The 18,595-nt window shown below is 41.6% G+C and overlaps 1 protein-coding gene across 3 annotated transcripts in view; it reads left to right on the top strand.

Annotated features, from left to right (window-relative positions):
* LOC115593951 (cell adhesion molecule 2-like) overlaps positions 1-18,595 on the top strand; it is a 240,756-nt gene that overhangs the window by 95,914 nt on the left and 126,247 nt on the right. The window lies entirely within an intron of this gene.

The following is an 18,595-nucleotide window of genomic DNA, read 5'->3' as shown; positions in this document are numbered from 1 at the left end:
CCAATGACTTCTGCATTTTGGGAGGCACTGCCGGTGCTTTTGCCGCTTCCCAAACTCCTGCAGTCACACTTTATTGTCTTGGCTGACAAGTTATTTATCATAAAGAAATATGTGGCGAACAGACCTTATTGTTATTGACATTGTCAAGAAAAGACCAAGAAATTTTTTTAGATGTAATCAAAATGCCAAAATAAACTGAGTGGGACTTTAAATTTATTTGAACTGAGTGGGCTGGTTCACTGTCAAAAGGCCCTTTCTTCAATCCAAATTTGCTCTGAAGCTCCATAGGCAAAAAAATAACAAGCCATCTAATGTCAGCACTCCTACATTGCTATTGCTGGGTTTGAAGTACATGCAGTTACAACTTGCCCGGAGAAACATTGGCAAATCTTTTTTAAAAGCAGTTTGATTTGTCGTTTATACAGGGTACTGTGAAACAAACATCCCCGCTGAGATAAATGTGGAGAAGGTCCTGCCTTCCATTAGACCAAAAGAAGGCATTTGGGTGGATGCCAAAATGGCCTAGCCTCTGAAAATACATTCAAGTGGATAGTTTTATAACAAAATGACATGATAAAGTAAGATTTTTTATTTCTAACTTGATTACCTTGCTCCAATGAATGTCATTGAAAGCTTACAAGTCAGCCCCATTAAACAGTGGGTGAAGAAAGATCGTTTTTCTTTTGAAGCATCCAGGTCTTTTTCAGCTATCCGAATCAAAACGCTAGCAATGTAATTTGTAAAAAACAACCTTTAAGATACGCTTAAAAAGAATGTGAAACTCATTAAAAAAGTATCACTCTTAGGCAACCTTGATGATGGAAGATGCGTTTCTTTTCTTGATCCATCTTTAATTTACCTGTTCTTTAGGCTGAGAGTTTGACAGGAATGAGCGGGGACATGGGTGGAGGCGTAAGAGAATGTGGAAGGAAGGAAGGGAGGGAGGGAGGGTGCAATCAGACCTTTACTGGGTCACGGAAGAGTGGAGAGGATATCTGAAGGTTAAGCTAAACTGTTGGGTAAACAAACACAACTCTGCGGTGCATGCAGGTCTGCATGAGCGCTGTTGTGTATGTGGGTGTGTGGTACCAAGGGTATTGTAACCTTTGTTATTGCAGCACGCAAATAAGAGCATTAGGGGGCAAACATTACCCTAATTGGTCATTTGGTCCCTTTTTTTCCCACGTTATGTGCACAGATTAAATTTCACCTGCTACGAAGCACATGGGACCGAGCTCGGCTTATCCCTTGCGGAGTGGGAGTGCATGCGCCTACACATAATGGACCTTATACTTCTGTAAACACGTACATTGATATATTAATACGCGGTAGACACCCACGCACACACCTTAGTGATAAACCTTCGATTTGTGCACAGGAGCTTCTTTACAATAGCTCATCCCGCTCTTCGTGCGGAGGTCATGGGTACATGCGTACAGTATCCACGCTCTGCTTGTCATGCGCCGCACACGCAAAACAGAAGTGCACAAAGACACTGGTACGCTGCGATTGCCTCGACGGAGCCATTAGCGATAAACACGAGGTAATCATTACTAGTGGACATATTTTTAGACTCTAATTAAACGGCGGTCCTGCGGAGAGAGCACAGCGTGGCACACTCCCCTGGATGAGTGAGATACGTGACTAGTGCTCTTATTTTTTCTCACCACTTGTTTTTTTTTTTTTTTTTGTCATGCTGCAGATATAAGCGACTGTCGTCTTGTTCAGCTTTGGTTTGCGTCACAAAGTGCCAAATAAATGCATGTTTTGTGTAAGTGTCTATAGGGGATCGTACTCCAACTCAAGCAGCATTTTCCTCCCACGTGGAACATTTAATTCAGTTCTAGAAGGGATGCATGTTATGGATTTTTGTTCAGCCAATAGCAATAATGACCTGCTTCTCATGGCGGATACTGATGAGACAACCGATACTACTACTACTGCTACTACTACTACTACTACGACCACTACCACTAGGGGCGGCTGTAGCTCAGGAGGTAGATCCGGTCGTCTACTGATTGAAAGGTTGAAGCAAGACATTGAACCCCAAATTGCTCCAGGTGAGCAGTTGGCACCTCGCATGACCATCAGTGCATGAATGTGTGTGTGAATGTTTTTAGTGTGACAAGTGTTGTAAAGCGCTTTGAGCAGTCAGTAGATAGAGTAGACTGAAAAAGGGCTGTGGAAATGCAAGTCCATTTACCATTTACCGTTACTACCACTTCCACCAGTACCGCTACTACGACTACCACCAGTACCGTGCATAAAGCGGCCTACTGTGTGGGGAATGTTTTTAAATGCGGCACTTTCTCATCAATGAAAGCAGTTTGGCTTATGACAGGCGCTATTTATCAGCTAGATAAACATACATATAAATAGCGGATGACATGGAGTTCACATTAATGGGCCGATCATTTGCAGGCTTGATATATACTGTGTCATGCATTCTTAAGTTTTACCCTTTTTGATTATGGCATATCTCGAAGTAGAGTGTTGAGCTACTAACTTTTTTTTTTTTAAATGACAAAAAGGTAAAAGAATAACAGCATGAAATGGGGAAATGAAAAACATTCAGACAGACGCAAGAAATTGCCAGAAAAAAAGGTTTCGAGAAACAAGAGACAAAGTTTGGTGGGAGACAGAGAGAAAAAGACAGTATATTAGGCAGGTTGTTATAGACTGTCTTGCTGTTGTTTCCAAGGGAACAGCTATGCTGTGTGTGGAGGTTGCTGTAACCCCTGAATTCTCCAGCATTACTTTTGGATATAGGCTGAAATTGGCTGGGATATAACAGGATAACATCTAATCTCTTCAATTAGATCCACCAGGGGGCTTCCCACTGTGTGTGTCTGTGTGTACTAGCTCGCAGGCTTTTGTGTGCAAGTGCGTGTTTGTTTGCGTGTGCGACAAATCTGTTGTCACGCGACAATATATATATATATATCATCACAGGCATAGGTTGTCTGTCATAGCGATCCACTAATTGTGATGCGTTAAGGAGAACGGTGCAAGCAGAGGCTTCAGGTAGCGTGTGTGTGGACAATGTGCTCTTTACATGAACGACTCTACCTCCTTGTCTAATATGCAAGCTTTTAATGTCCTTTTCTCACACTCTTCAGTGGCCATTGAAGTACAATACTCAATACTCTTCATGTTAGCATATATAATGCATAATTATCTATGCTCAGCCCCCCTCAAAGTGCCGCACTTCAACCAATTTCTCAGTCTTATTCTCCTCCATCCTCTTTCCCATCTGTCCTTGGGGCACAAAATGTGTTCCTCTCATCTCTCATGTGGCATAATTCTCTTTTCCTCACTCACTGTCTTTCAATCCCCTACTCTCTCGGCTCCTCTGCATCCTTTCTTTATTGCGACACCTAGGACTGTGATGTGTATTAAGCAAATGCTTTTTAATCACTGTGCAGCAGTTGCGGTGAAGAACTGAACTGAAGAGCATCACAGCGCAAAAAACTAACAGCGCTATGACTATCTTAACTGACTTTTTTTTTTTTTTTTGAATCTATTGGCGTATGTACATAACCCTTAATTACATCATGATAACACCAATTATTGTGATCCTGTTGAACATCAGCATTACACATCCCTCAGACATTGATGATATCTGAGAGCGCTGCGAGGCAAATGTTTTACATTGCCCAGAATGTTAATTATTAACTCATTAAAAGAATAATTATTAACTAATTTTAGGCCCATAAGTGTTTTATGATTGCTGGTAGTCTGCAGTGTGCAAATGAGATTGAAAGCCATAACGATAGCTATGGCTTTGGCCTAATTTTAAAGCTTTGCCTGATAAAGATAGGACACCGTGTCTGTCTGTCTGTCTGTCTGTCTGTATCCAGGTCTGTCTGTCAAACATGATATGATGCGTTTTTTATCTGACTTTAAGGAGACTTGAGAGGGTGGTGGATGTAAGCGTCGTTGCATTAATTGCCCATGTTGCACAGTTTGTAATTTCCATCACTATGCATCTCTCGACCAAGACAATGAAACAATAGACGTAATTTGATGACATTGTGAAGTAGCGTGGGATTATGGGAGTGTTTGTCTTCATTGTTAAACAACCATCAATGCGACTCGCAGAAATGTTCACGGACAAGGGAAGGTTTCTCCAGAAGTTGTAGCAACGGGCAACCAAATGCAATGCACCATTACTTTGAGTGAAATTATGCAACTGACAAACAGACACAACTGTTCTGTTTGTTTTGTCTTATTGAAAGAGGAGCAGAGATCTGATTTTATCCTCAAATCTAGTGAGCCCCTGAACCTCAGCAGATGGTGCTGAATTGTTGTCCAGGAACAGATCCTGCCTGAATCCCATAAAAAAGAAAAGAAAAAAGAAAAAATAGAATAACCTAAAACTTAATGATGACCCACTAAATAGAATTTTTTTTGTTTTTTTTTTGTTTGTTTGTTTTCCCCTTTTTTTCTTTTTCTTTTCTTTTCTTTTTCTATTGATTGATCTGTTTTAGTGATTTTGTATTGAGGGGGAGGATCTTATATAAGCCCTTTGGGTTTCTTTTCCTCTCCTGCACAATTATTTGTCTTTGTATTATTAAACAGAATTCTTGTTTTATCATTGTGCATATAAATAAATAAATAAATAAATAAATAGAAGTACATAACCGGACAACCCAACCGTGTTGGTCAGGCCCAGGTGAACTGTGCAGCAGATCATTGCAGGTAGAGCCTCGTACGGTGCTCCAATAAGCCCTGTTCGTCCAGCTAGGACATTTCCCTGAAGCTGGCTGTAAATGGAGTTTTGTTGCTTCGGTTGACTTTGGGTTATGTGACTTAGCTGCTCTATTGGTCCAGCTGAGCAGTCACTCAGCCATGGAAACTGCAGCAACACTGCTCTCTGACCAAACCCATCCTTTGACCTTAACAATATATGACATTCTGCCCTGTCCAGGATCATGCAATCCAGTGCTTGCATAGGCATTTCATATGCTGAGCACGTCATTTTTCAAGATTCAACATAAGGTGTTGTATTTTTCAGGGACCAACATGGGTGTACAGAAGTTTCTTCACTGCCCTCTTTCTTTACACACATTCTTGCTAGCCCCTTGAGCCCTTGTCTGGTAGATATTAGAAGTCCCTGTCTGAGACAGAGCAAAGATAAAACTTTCTGAGTCTTGCTATATAGAAATAAACTGCACCTCCTAAATGTAGATTTGTTTGTGCTTACTCTATCATTTTAGATAGCATGGCCAATTCCTTGAAGAAATAGCTCGATCTAGTAACGCCACCTCCACCAACCCTCGTAAGGTGCTGCAGGGGCTCACCCAACGCAAGGGAAAATCAATCATTAGGTGTAATCTGATAGTTGGCTCCCATACAACCCACATATGTCCCGGGCCTTTGATTGCTGTACATTCTAGTAGTTATAGAGCAGATAGTGAGCTACAGAAACAACATTAAACATACTAATGGGAAAAAAACAGATCATTTAACCGGTCTCAGATAGGTTTCCTAGTGGAGAACACAGTCCCACAGAAAGGACGAAACATCAGTCTTTAGCCAGTTTGAACACGAGGGTTGCATTCATCATCCAAACATTTTAATAAGGATATTGTTCTGCTCAGTGACAGTGTGTGTCATTTAAACAACACACTGAAGCATGTTATCAGTGATAAAACACGCATGAACAGATGTATTTGTGAGTGACACTCTCAATGCATTGGACGTCTTTCTCTTTGTCTCTAATATTTCTATACTCATTATTTTCTTTTTCTTATTTTTCCACCAAGCAGAGTCTGCATGAAACCAATTAAAAGAGAAAAATCATTTCTTTATATTCAAATTCATTTGAGCCTTCATTAGTTTAAAAAAAACTCTGTATTTTTGTGCTGTTGGATAGATACACTTTCATAGAAACTGCACACAAAGTGTATTGAGGCAAGTCTAACATCATTATAATGTTCTCCACATGGCAGCACTTTCAGAAAAAGCAATAAACCCTTAAATTTACAATTGATCTGGTTGAATGTTCTACTTACCACCAGCTGATTTCCAAATGCAATAAGTTTAAGCAAAGTTTGCAGTGCCTTTTTTTTTTTTTTTTTTTTTAAAGACTGAACATTTGCCAGCGTGCCTCTTAATAACAGATTTGTTTTTTCACGTAATGTCCATGTTATTTGAAAAGTGTGTTTTTCAAGGGAATGCAGTGTTGTAGATGTCTGATGCTATCAGTGACGGAAGACTGAATCTTTTTTCTTATATTTTCAACTCAGATCTGATTCTAATCAATGTCATGCAGTCAGAACAAGGTGACGAATTTGGATATCCTTCAAACTTTCACGCGTGTTCAAACCTGCAACTGTAAAAATGAAAATCTCACATACCCTTATATTACTGGAGAGATCTTTAGCATGTAAATTGATGCATCGATTGAGATGAAAAAAAGGGAAATTGGAATGATGGCAAGAAAGAAAAAAACATGAGAGCAGCCAGGCAAGGGGAAAATTATCAACAGCTGCCAAGGATGGTTAAAGATGCAGAAAAATAAGAAATAGAGAAGATCCCAGAGAAAATCCCAGATAATTAGCAAACTGAATTCCCCTGCTGTAGAGATTTATTTCAAATATAAATGACCGGCATTACAAAATGACAGACTAAGCTGCCCATACCAACTCAGGCAGACTATCTGGTGGAGCAGTCATTAGTTGTTAGAGCAAGCCAGATTTGCTACCTCTGCAAGGAAGAACTTAATCTAGCAGTTTTTCTGTTCTGTTTTCTACAACCAAAAATGGTATAATTTGACTAAAGATAGCCATAGCCCAGAGGGGGGGAAAAAACATCACTGCACCACTATTTAATTGGAATAAATGGCAAGGACAGTGGAAGAAAGAAAATTAGAGCTGTCACTCATTTCTATCTCAGCTACCGTAACAGTTTTTTTTTTTTTTTTTAACTCGTGTCAAAACACATCAGCCTCACTGGGGTTAAAGTAAGAGTATTCAGTGCTTTTTAAATATGTTTTCATAATGATGTCCACATGCTGAACGAGCAGGGAACGAGAAATGTCACGGTTTATGTTGCCAGTTTTCGAGTTATTCTCCCCTCCTTGGAATTGTCCCTCTATCCTGTAAAGCTGGGCGACCTTTAAGTGTGGGCTAATCTCGGTTTGCCCGTCTGGCTGCTGGGCCTTAATCCACTGACTCTCTTTATTCTTTATTCAATCTCTTTATTCAACACTTAGAGACCCACACTAATCTTAATCCTACAAATGTTACACACCGTGCACACTTTCTCACTCTCCCTCACTGTCTCTGCAAAGACACTGGCAGACATGGCAGCATTTTGCCTCCTTTCGTTCTCTTTAAATTGATTTTCTTTACAGTTATTTGCTCATACTGCATGAACTTATAGTAAGACATTCCTTGTTTTTGTAGCAACCCAACACAACAGATATGGTAATAAAACATGTACAAGACTTAATTACCTCTGCTAAGGAGGTTATGTCTCCAATGTGTCCTATTGTTGGTTGGTCTTTTGGTTGTTTGAATGGTTTGTTAGTTGGTTTATTGGGTAGTTGTTTGGTTGGTTATATGGTTGGTTGGTTATTTGGTTGGTTGGTTTCTTGGTTGGTTGGCCGGTTAATTTCTTGGTTGGTTGGTTGGTTGGTTGGATGGAAAACTTGGATGGAGGATGGGTCTCGTCCCCTCCAAAGACCCCGTCAAATGTAGGGATAGGCTTGGATCCAGGAATTTCTCTCACTTTCTTTACAAATGCGGAAAAGGCGTTTTCAACATTTTTGTATATTTGTCAGGGAACAATTCATGGATCTCAGTGAAAGAAACTGGTGTATTTAGGTGGCCGGTATCAGTGAGTGAGTACAATTTGATGTGGACCCAAATAAAAATTTGGATCCAGCAGATTTAAATATGTCTTATTGGATATTGGATTAGGCTTGATTGAATCAAAGTGGACAGTTGGACCTTGGTGGAGGTTTGCACTCTACTGAGGATCATTCTAGTTACTGTATTTGTTTGACTTACGGATTGGAGGACAACTTTTAATTCAGGAGTCCTGCATGTTAAGTTTTTATGAAACAAAGAAGAGAATGCCTAATTTCTCTCTGACAGCCAAATTTCGGTGCTGTGGGATGGCAGCGATGAGCTTCTGGATAAACATGCACTCACACACTGGGAGAGCTAAGATGAGGTCAGGAGGGCTGTTGCATCAGCGGGTCTGTTGCATTGGTGTTGTAGGACAAATAGCTGTTCTATACCAGTGTGTGTGTGTGTGTGTGTGTGTGTTAGTGTCTGAGTGTGTTGGGAGAGCAGGTGGGTGAGTCTTCTGTGAGTGTTGGGCTGTGAAACAGCTGTCTGAGGCAATGACTCTGACGAAGATGGATGAGATGGCTGCACAAGGCGCTGTCCACTCACCAGGATACATACTGGCCTAAAGGAACAAAATAAAAACACACACACACACACACACACACACACAAACACACTCATTATGGCTCTCTCTTTTTTCCGTCTATATACACTCTTTTACATGCACCGAAAATGCAGAAGGTAGCGTTTGAAGCTCCGCTGTGTGACTGCATTGCTGAACTGGCAAGTAGAAAGAATGGCTGCTCCAAGATTAGCTAAATCTGAAAATCCTAATGCCATGCTCGTCTGTGCCAGCTGACACAGGACCAGACTCCCGCCGACATAAACATTGTGTCTACACAAACACGCACACACACACACAGACGTACACACTGAGATAGCCTTATAGCACATGCTGTATTTTCTGACAGATAACATATTCATTGGATTTCTCTTCTTTTCTTTGTCAACTATGGTGTCACCCAGCGGTCATCACTCTGAAGGATAGTTACTAGTTGCACACACATGCATGGACACCGCTCAGACAGAGCTACCAATGACATGCCACCTAATACCACAAGATTTCAGTTTTATTTACTTTTTGAAAGAAATCATGAAGAGTGAAAGAATGAGGACTTGTGGGTGTATCTTGTTTGTCTCCACCAGTTCAGCTTGAGGGTTTATTTTCTTTCTTTTTTTTTTTTTTATCTTGGTGAGGGATGTTGAATTGTTGCTAGACAGGTCGACATATAAAAGAAGGCAGAAACAGAGACAGAGAGGCGCACACACAGTCCTCTTCAAGGAGACACACACACACAAACACATAGAAAGTGAGAGGAGCTGTCGCTTGTCACTGCCAGTCACTTAGTCACAGAGGCGTGGACAGCCACCTTGTACAGAGTATGTTTATATACAGAGGGAAGACAAGGACAGAGAGGCACGGCGAGGGTGGAAGGTGTGGAGAGACAGCAGGTCAGAGAGAGCAAAACACACGACAGCAGTCCAAGAAATACCTTTTCAGGGCTCGACAAAGAAATGAAAACCTGGACTTGTCTGATGTGCTTCCTCTGTACTAAATCTACAGTATTCTAAATTTGTTACTTACTGTATAATGTTAGACTAGTGGTCTAGCATCCGAAGTTGGCAAGTGGTTACAGAAACCTCTTTAACAGATATTCTGACACTGATGGCAGTGGCTGCCATGCAAGGTGCCCAAGTACACTTCGACATGCAGACCAGGGGAATCAGAACAGCGACCTTCCGATACCATGACGCTGGCTCTAGCCCTGAGCCGCAGCCACCCTAGACATGCGTCGATTTCACATTTAGAGGAGCAATTTGTAAGAAATGGCCAGTTCAAAACATTCATAAAAAGGAGTTACCATTGTCACCAGATTCAGATTCTACCAAAGTTAGCGTGCTAACCACCTCTGGTCAAAATACACTCACAGAGTAAGATGTAAAAAAAAAAAACTCCAGCCCTGCCTGCTGCTGCTGATGCCAGACTCTCTCAAGTCATAGTCCCAGTCAGAGCCACTGTAAATCACCTCTGTACTGTATGCCCTGTCTTCAAACTGGCATTAATCAGTTTTAGAGGCTGTGTTCAGTCCCAGTCCAGTTTCCAGCCATGTTCACTATGGAACCCTGGTGACTCTCCCAGCATCTGGGGTTGTAGTGTGGGCAGACTCCCGTCAGCTGATAGAGCTACTTTGCTCCGTGGCTACATGAGATAGCTACAAAAAAAGAGTAAAGTATACTGAACAACTGTAAGGGTTTATGCAGCCCCTAACAGTTACCTGACTACCTTTGAAATATGGCCATTTCTTACAAATGATACCGCTAATCTCATTGGCTTCGACTCATGTATATTTTTAATTATTGAAAATGTTTCCTAAAGCATAGCATAATAATTTTGATTTTGTCATTTGATATTTTGCTTGGAGTGTTTCTATTATAAATGTATTGTCATCTTGCATAATTCTAAGATAATGATACTTAGACAACCTTGTTGGTACACTATGACCTCCCTCTAGGACAGTAACAGAGTTCATTTCCTCTGAGTTGTATGAAGACGATTGTGCCGCTTAGAGTCTTGGATTGTGTTTACATTTCATCTCTCAGCTTCATTACTGTAGATAATAACAATGCTCACCACTGCATTTTATATGATAAGGTCAGTTGGTCTTCCTTGATTGAAGGGACATAATAACAATCACAGTTATTTATTGCTTTGGAATAAGCTGCCACATGACTTTTTACCAGAGCAGATTTATGGAAAACATTTACTTTGCTGTTAGAGCACCAGATTCATGGAATAACCTGTAAAACAAATCAAACTCAAAATGAGTATACCTCTATGGAGGACCACAAGTGTCACGGAAATGGTCATAAAGCATTGTACAGTAAAAACGAAAGGCATTCAGAAATTATTCAACAAATTATTTATTTATCCATTAATAAATAGTCTGAATTACAAAGTAATTCATTATTTGATATTTTAATGGGCAATGAAAAGAGGAATTATAGATAGAGAGAGATATAGATAGAATGTACAAATGAAATATTAATGCATCAATATATATTCAACATTAAAAAGGGATTTAAATAAACAACATAAAAAAGTCAGTTACTATTAAAAATACAATAATGAATTCATTCATACATGATGGAATTTTAAAATCTATTTTAAAATGTAGTTTAAAATGACAATTGGATAGCTGGATTTACAAGTTGAATTAAGAATACAGTTTTGAATCAGGCATTTAAAAGGGCAATTTCCTTTTCTATCTGCATTTACATTTACCCACTGCTTTTCCTCTCCCTGTTAGCTATTGAATTTGCTGAGTCATTTAGCTTCTCCTTTTAGCCTCTCCATTGAGCCTTTCTGTGACACTTTAGGCCTTGAGCTGGAAAAACGAGGTAAAACAATGAAATTAGCCATGGGATGTAAGAAGCTCTCTGATTGGTTATCATCGTCAGATGTATGGCATAACATAACTCCGGCTAACTGTAGCTGCTGTTCGCTGGTTAGCTCAGTGTAGCTTGCGGCACAGGCTGAGTAGCCCACCATTTGCTCAAGAGTTTTGGACTGAGACTGAACGGGCAGGAGCTAGCTGGTTAGCATGCTAAATTCGGTAGATATCGCTGCATTACAACGCAAAGACTCAAAACTCTTATTCATTCATGTCTGTTGCACATTTAAGTTTAGTTTTGAACATCTTAAATTCTAATATATAAGAATAAGAACTGACTTGATGGCTAACTAGCTAGCCCCTTGTCCCATATCTCCCATGTGTATGCTGCAGTGTATGTATTCCTTTTCTCAGACCTTCTTGTTTCATGTGTGTCTGGATTCGTCCACTCTACATGTGCCGTTCTCTTCCTTGCTGTGTTTGTACTGCTCGAATCGTGACAAAACAACTTTTCTTCTTTTTTAATCCCATGTGCTGCCATATTGTTTTTGAATTGTGCTGTTAAGTCTCCACTGCCTGCGAACCTGTTAGCTCCCTTGTATTGTTGCCATTCCTCCTCCTCTCTTACATTCACCAGCTGATGTGAGGCGAAGCCGCCTTGTAGTGCCTGCTGTCTATTTACTCCCATTCAGGGGATTCACTTGAGAGGCCACAGCTCAAATAAATTCACTGCTCAGTAGGGACCTCTCCCTCTCTTTTCCCCACCTCGCTTGCTCATTCTCTCCGAGCCTCTCTCCCTCTACCTCCCTCCGACTCCTCTATTCTTTCTCTGCGTCTTTTTCTCTCTTTGCTCATTTCTGTTTTTTTCCACCGCCTCTCCGTCTCCCTCATGACTTAGTGCCATTCCGTCCGTGGCTCTCTGCGGCCTTTTTGTTTTTTCTCCTTCAAACTGATGTAGCAACGCTTTGCCTTAACACCGGAGTAATCACCCAGCGCCACGGGAAACGATGGTGCAGGAGGACTTAGAATAGGGTCTGCAGGGTTGCTTATAACAGGTGTTACTTAAAACAATGCTGTTTGTCGTTCGTGACACGGGTTGCGAAGGTGTTTTTGCGGCATTGGTGGAGAGGTGTGGCTGCACGTGTGCTCGCCTATACTGAAGAGATAAGCCCATCGCAGAATCCATGTTTTTCCCTCAAAGCTTTTGACCATTGATTATTCGCTACATTCTCAAAAACAGGATGTATTCCTCCGCTGTGTTTTCCTTTTTCCCCGAATGTGCACATGGCACTCACAAATGTACACACGTGTGCACACATCAGACACCTGATCTTGTGTTTCTCCTTTCCAGAAGGGGCATGAATAAAACAGGAGCGCAGAGACTAAGTGAGGAGCAGAGAGAGACGCGGGTTGTAGCCGGCAGATCTCTCTGCAGCAGTGGTGGCGTGTTCGTGCCGCAATCTCCGTGTCTGGACTTACAGGACTACAGTAGCTTGGACGCCGACTGCTCGGAGAATTCGCACTCTTTTTTTTTTTTTTTTTTTTTTTTGGGCTAACCTGTCTGTGCAAACATGCGCGCACCCACATAAGTATAGATGACCGAGTGCGCACACACCTGCCACGCCGCGAAACAATTCTTATTGAGACGTGTTCGGTGTCTTTTAAGCAGGTGACAAAATTGCCAGTGGGATGTCTTCCTTTTGGTTGTTTTTAAATGCTAATATTCAAAATCAACTTCAGGTTAGTGAAATAATGAACAATAATATATAATGCATAAACAATGGAATGTTGTGTTCAAATAGCAACAGATTTCCTACTGCTAGATATATCAGAAGCTCAATTTTGCGCAATTCCCCCTCAAAGAGAATTCACATCAGTAGTGGACTGAAAATATCTGTGTGTGTGTGTGCGCGCGTGCATGTGCGTGTGTGTCTCTTGCACTTTAAGCCGGTCTCCAAATCAATACTTCTGAATCTCCGGGGTTTCTTTGCCCTGCTAGTGAGGCAGTTATGAATTCTGAAGACTCAGCTGAACTGAACCTCTGACCCTGAAAATCGCCCAGTGAATAGAAATGAACGCCGCCACCGTGTTATTTCAGTCTCCGTAAACAAATGGAACGGGGGACGTGAAGGAAAATACAATGCCTTCTCAGTGCCTTTTAATATTTCATTCTCCTGAATGACCTCAGTCCTCCGAAAAAAGGCCTGAAAGACGAGTCTCATTCCAAAAAAGTGAGACGTCCTCTTTTTCAGGGGAGAAGAGCGACACCGGTCGTAAAAGCATGACCTTGCAAAGAAAGGAAAAAAAACAGATCCGACTTTTTAAAGGATCATATGGCTTAAATTCTTGGCTGAGGGAAATTACTACATGTCGTTGTCTTGAAGTACAGAGTAACTAAGCTTAATTATTTGGACTATTAATCTTGTATTTTTCTTGATGGTAACATGTTTTATATTGAGACACATTGGGGCCCCATTTTCAAAAGAAGCATTGGTAATGCTGAATGTAAAATCCATCAAACAAACCTTCCTAAGTCTTACAAATGTTTCCCAAATGTATAACATCCAGCCTGCTATGAAATGGATAAGAGGCGCTTTGTTAATTCACAATCATTTCTCAGAGCGTCATTAGTTACCCTACTTTTTTGGAAACACCTTTTAAGATTAAAGGGACAGTTCACCCAAAAATGAAATATACATCTGTAATGCTATCTACCCAACTAGATTGCTTTCAGTGTTTTGAGGATATCGGCCGTAGAGATGTCTACCCTGTCTCTGATATAATCAAACTAGTTGGCGGTATGCCTCGGGGCATAAAAAAAAGTGCACTTGAAAAACTTAACAGCATTGGCCCTCTCCAGAAATCATGACCTGGTGGTGATGAAAGTTGGGAGACATTTTCAGTGGGAACTGAAAGGGAAAGTGCATCAACTCATAAACGTGGGGCTAGCTAACTGAGATAGCTGTTATTACAGCTGAGCTTTAGAAGACGCCATTAATGATTCTGTTGATTCCGTGATTTTGAATTGGGGGTGTACTGTCCCTCTAAGGAGGCCTGGAAGATTAGCACAGCCATCTTAGCTTTAAACCGCTTTGGGGAATTGCGAGCCAGATCAGCATTATCTGAAAGCACAGCAACAAGCGTGTTGATTCTGGAGGAAAAGGCCTGGATATTAACTGTGAGTGCATTTACCTGGCTAATAATACTAATCATACTGTACCTAACTAAGTCAAGGCTGTTCACTTGCACATTGCCTTCCTGTATCCGTTGTATATGCGTGTGTGCGTATCGGGTCGGTAAGTGTGTTTGTCTTTACCCATGCGGCTTTGGCTCGCCGGTTTGCCAGCTAAGGGGAGCAGTGGGAAGCCTATGAAAGCTTAATGTGCAGCTTCATATTTAAAAGGAAGTGCATTAGGAGCTCTGTGCCCCCATCCGTCCTCTCACAGCATCCCTCTCCTGCCTGCAGCCCTGCTGAAATCCCTCTCGAAAGGCAGCGACCCCAGCTCACTCCACCTCTGTCGCAGCAGTGGAATGCAGTCACGAATGAATGAGTGCGCATTTAGTTGGAAATTTCCTCTCAATAGCTCAGTTCAAGTTAGCCAATGCAGCACAAGTGAGCCAATATGTTGCTGACTGGGAACAGAAGAATTGGCAGACAGTCGGCGTTTGTGTTGGAATTTCCATTTGATATAACTTTGGGAGCTGAGCTGAAAGACGGCAATCACAAAACTTGATCAAAAGAAGTCAATCAAATGTCCTTAACGTTCATTTGAATGGATGAAATGCATTTGAAGTTCTTTCCTTACAGCAACATTATGATAATGATTGTGATGAGTGTTGGGATAAAGAGCTATTTAACGCTTACTTTAATTAGAATGTAACGCTGACAGCAGTTTTAAACGTTACCCAGAGGACGTTTTATTCCAAAACAGTTCTGTTTTTCAGAATTTCAGCTGGATTCGAGTCTTTCAACTTCCATTGTTACATCCGCTGCATTTCTGACCCATGCTGTCATAATAACCAGGCTATAGAGATTTCTTATATCCTATGGTAGGTGAAATGACGGCGTGGCAATCAACGTGATTGTTCAGGGACATTAGAGGCCGCATTTCTCCGGTAAAAGAACAGCGGGAGATCTTGCATTACTGTGCACATTACGGCGTAAGCCTTTCAGCGCAGATACGTACATGCCTGCCACCTCTGCGATGAATACATTCGCATTAGATGTTGAATCGGAACAAACACTTGCGCTTTGATTTTGAGGAAGTGACACTAAAACCTGATGTTTATTGTCGCTCTTTGTATAACGGGAGTTCATTCCTCTTCTTTATGTGTTGGGTGCGCACTCACAGAGCACCATTGCTGAGGTAAAGATGTTATGAACATGTTAATTCAGGTTATTCAGCAGACACATAATGCCGACTCTCAGTCTTTGGTGTAAGCTCTGAGGGTTTGCTGTATTTCAAACCTTTGTGCATTCTAAGTGTCATGAAACCTGCAGATGTTTTGACCTGAGCTGTTCTTTGGTGCGGTACATGTGTTAAGGGCACTGTGTGTCACTGATAGACAAAACAGTACCAGGGGCATGAAGTGATTTCCCCCCCCCCAAAAAAGTCCACACCTCCAGGCGGGGAGGGTGTGTGAGCAGGAGAGCTTGGCCCGAAACAGGCACCCAGCCGTCGGGCAGGGGCCCGTCAGGCTCCCCTCTTACCCCCTGGTACTCCGCAGGATGTGGAGTTCAACAGAGAGGAATTAAAATCCACAACTTTAAAGCTCTTCTTATTTACTTTAGCACAGGAAGCGGTCAACAGCGTAATAGGTTTATCTGGTAATGCCTTCAACGGTGGGCTATTGTTGACGGCAAGAGACGAGCGTAACTTCCCTGTTATACAGGATGGAAAAAAAAGCCTCATCTCATGTTGTGATCCATTTTCCCTGTTGGTCTGCTGTTCGTTTTGGGTATTGTTGTTGTTCTGATAAAAGCCCAGTCAGGGTAGCAGCAGGATACCAAAGCCTGTTTGATGCCACTGTGTTCCCTGTCGCTAGACCTTTCTTGTAGACACGTTGTCCACCCGATGGTGTACAGTCTGGATTACTCCGTGTTTGTTCCGGCGGATGGTGAGAGCCGAAACCAGCAAGAAAGAAAGAAAAAAAAAAAAAGGTTGCAATCGTTTGTGTTTGTAGGGTTTCCTGTACAGCTTGATGTCAGCTTTATCTCCAGTTCAGAAAAGGTCAATTTGTTGTTCCGTGTCTCCCCCCTATTTTTGACGTGATGCGAGTGGTGTGCTGAGATGATACCTGGGCTTGACCAAACGACCTCTCGCCACAGCATAGATGGAGTCAGTGCTGTGAGGTGAGGAGTGCGCCGACTCGTACGTCAATGTCAGGAAACGGCCCCTGAAATGTAGAGTGGAGTATGAGTAGAAGAGCGAACCCCCTCTGGCCAAGACTCAGTTGTCCACACGCCCACAGGAATACAAACACTGCTCCGAGCAGAAAGGATGCTTGTCAAATGTTCGCTTCTACATTTTTTTTTTTTAACTCTCGACTGCAATCCAGCTTGTCTTGTTTTTGGAATATTTAAAATCACTTCTATCCAACACGTCTCCTGGAGCAGTTTCTTGTCCTTTTTTTGGGGCATTTTTTTTTTTGCTGGATCTTTGGCGTCCCGCTTGCACATGTGAGCGCACTTGTTGTCAGTTTGTGCCGTTTTGATTTCAAAGAAAGGTCTCTGTTGTTCTGAGGAGAAGCTCATGCACAGCTGGCTGGTGTTGTTTTACGTGATGGCACACAAACTCCTTTTAATGTAGAATAATTCAGGGCTCTGTGCTTTGCTTTCCGATGTAGTCTTTGCAGCGGGAGAACCACAGAGGTGCAGGCTCACTGAAGAGAACGCGAGTGGAAGAACAAACAAGCAAAAGGCAACAGAGAAGGATAAAGACGCTGCTGTGATTTCTGGAGAAAAAAAACAAAACACCTACATATGTAGAAAGGAGTACCACTTCCGTAATGTTGCATGTATGTGTTTCTCTTTTCATTGCCATGGATGTATCAAATCTTCCACCAAGTATCAGCATCATGGCCGATTCCAGGCATATTTTAATGGATTTATACCATTTAAAATAAAACAGATCAAAACTCTTTTCTTTTCCATACTTTACTGCGGTTTATCCATCACAGCTAACTGCAACAATAGCGCGTGAATGTGAAATAGTGAATTATTTTGTGGCACCGGTGATTAATTCTGACTCCCGAGTTGGCAAAATACATTTACCCACTAAAGTCAATCATTAAAGAAGCTGTTATCTCTCCTTACTTATTAGCAAAGGGCTAATTTCACTGACAAAAAAAACCCCAAATATTAGTTCCCACTAGATACCAATGGCAATATGCTATTGGCTGACGGAACTTGTTAGAAAGCTGGAACCAACAGTGAGGACACAGAGATAAACAGAATCATCATTTTGGAGCCGGGCAAAATTGAATTCGCAATCATAAGAATGTTTTTAAGGAAAATAGATACTTTTTGTTCTGCACCCCTCTACAAGCTCTGCAGATGTATTTCAAATGATTTGCTCACATAACAATGTTAGCAATTATGATAATACAATATGTTTAGTACTATAAGTATTCGGACCAAATAGCTTGTGGAAAATTAGGTTTTTAGAGGGCTACCGTGCAACTGCAACTGTTATTTCAGCATGTCAGATACCTACTTAGTCTACATTGAGTTGAATATAAGTATCAGATCGAACTTGGTATCAGAAATAACCATTATGAAAGGACTCGGGTCAGGATCAGGGCAGGAAAGAAATTAAGAATAAAGAATACATTTAACTGCTCTATCATTTTCAACTTGGCTCATATTTTCATATCTACAGTATTAGTTGTATACTCTATTACCACATTAATAGCTGGAATTGGACATAGCTTCCTCCTGTGTGATCTCTCAGTTCATATTTGAGCGCAAAGCGCTAATTAATCACCTTTTGCTCCGCGCTCTCCTCCATCTACACTCCGTTCCCTCCTTGCATGAAGGTGAAGGGCGCATTTTCATGCGGGGATTCGACAATTCAGTTTTTGTCTTTTCTCTGTGAAACTTTGACTGATTTTGTACATGGTGATTACGTCCAAGAATGTGAATATAAACCCCCCCCGCGCGCGACCCCACCGCCCACCCCCCACTCCCTCTTTGTGGCTGTCTCACACGCACAGTATTAGCCACGCACTCATCACTTCCCTCGCTCCTGCATCATAGTCTCCCAATTACTCTGAGTCAGTATGGTTCAACGCAGAACAAAGGCTAATTTGAGGCATGTCACCAGCTAATTTGTGACATGT

The sequence above is a fragment of the Sparus aurata genome, chromosome 13 (assembly GCF_900880675.1).
Source record: "Sparus aurata chromosome 13, fSpaAur1.1, whole genome shotgun sequence".
NCBI classification, from domain to species: domain Eukaryota; kingdom Metazoa; phylum Chordata; class Actinopteri; order Spariformes; family Sparidae; genus Sparus; species Sparus aurata.
This window is presented reverse-complemented; position numbering and strand designations above follow the sequence as displayed.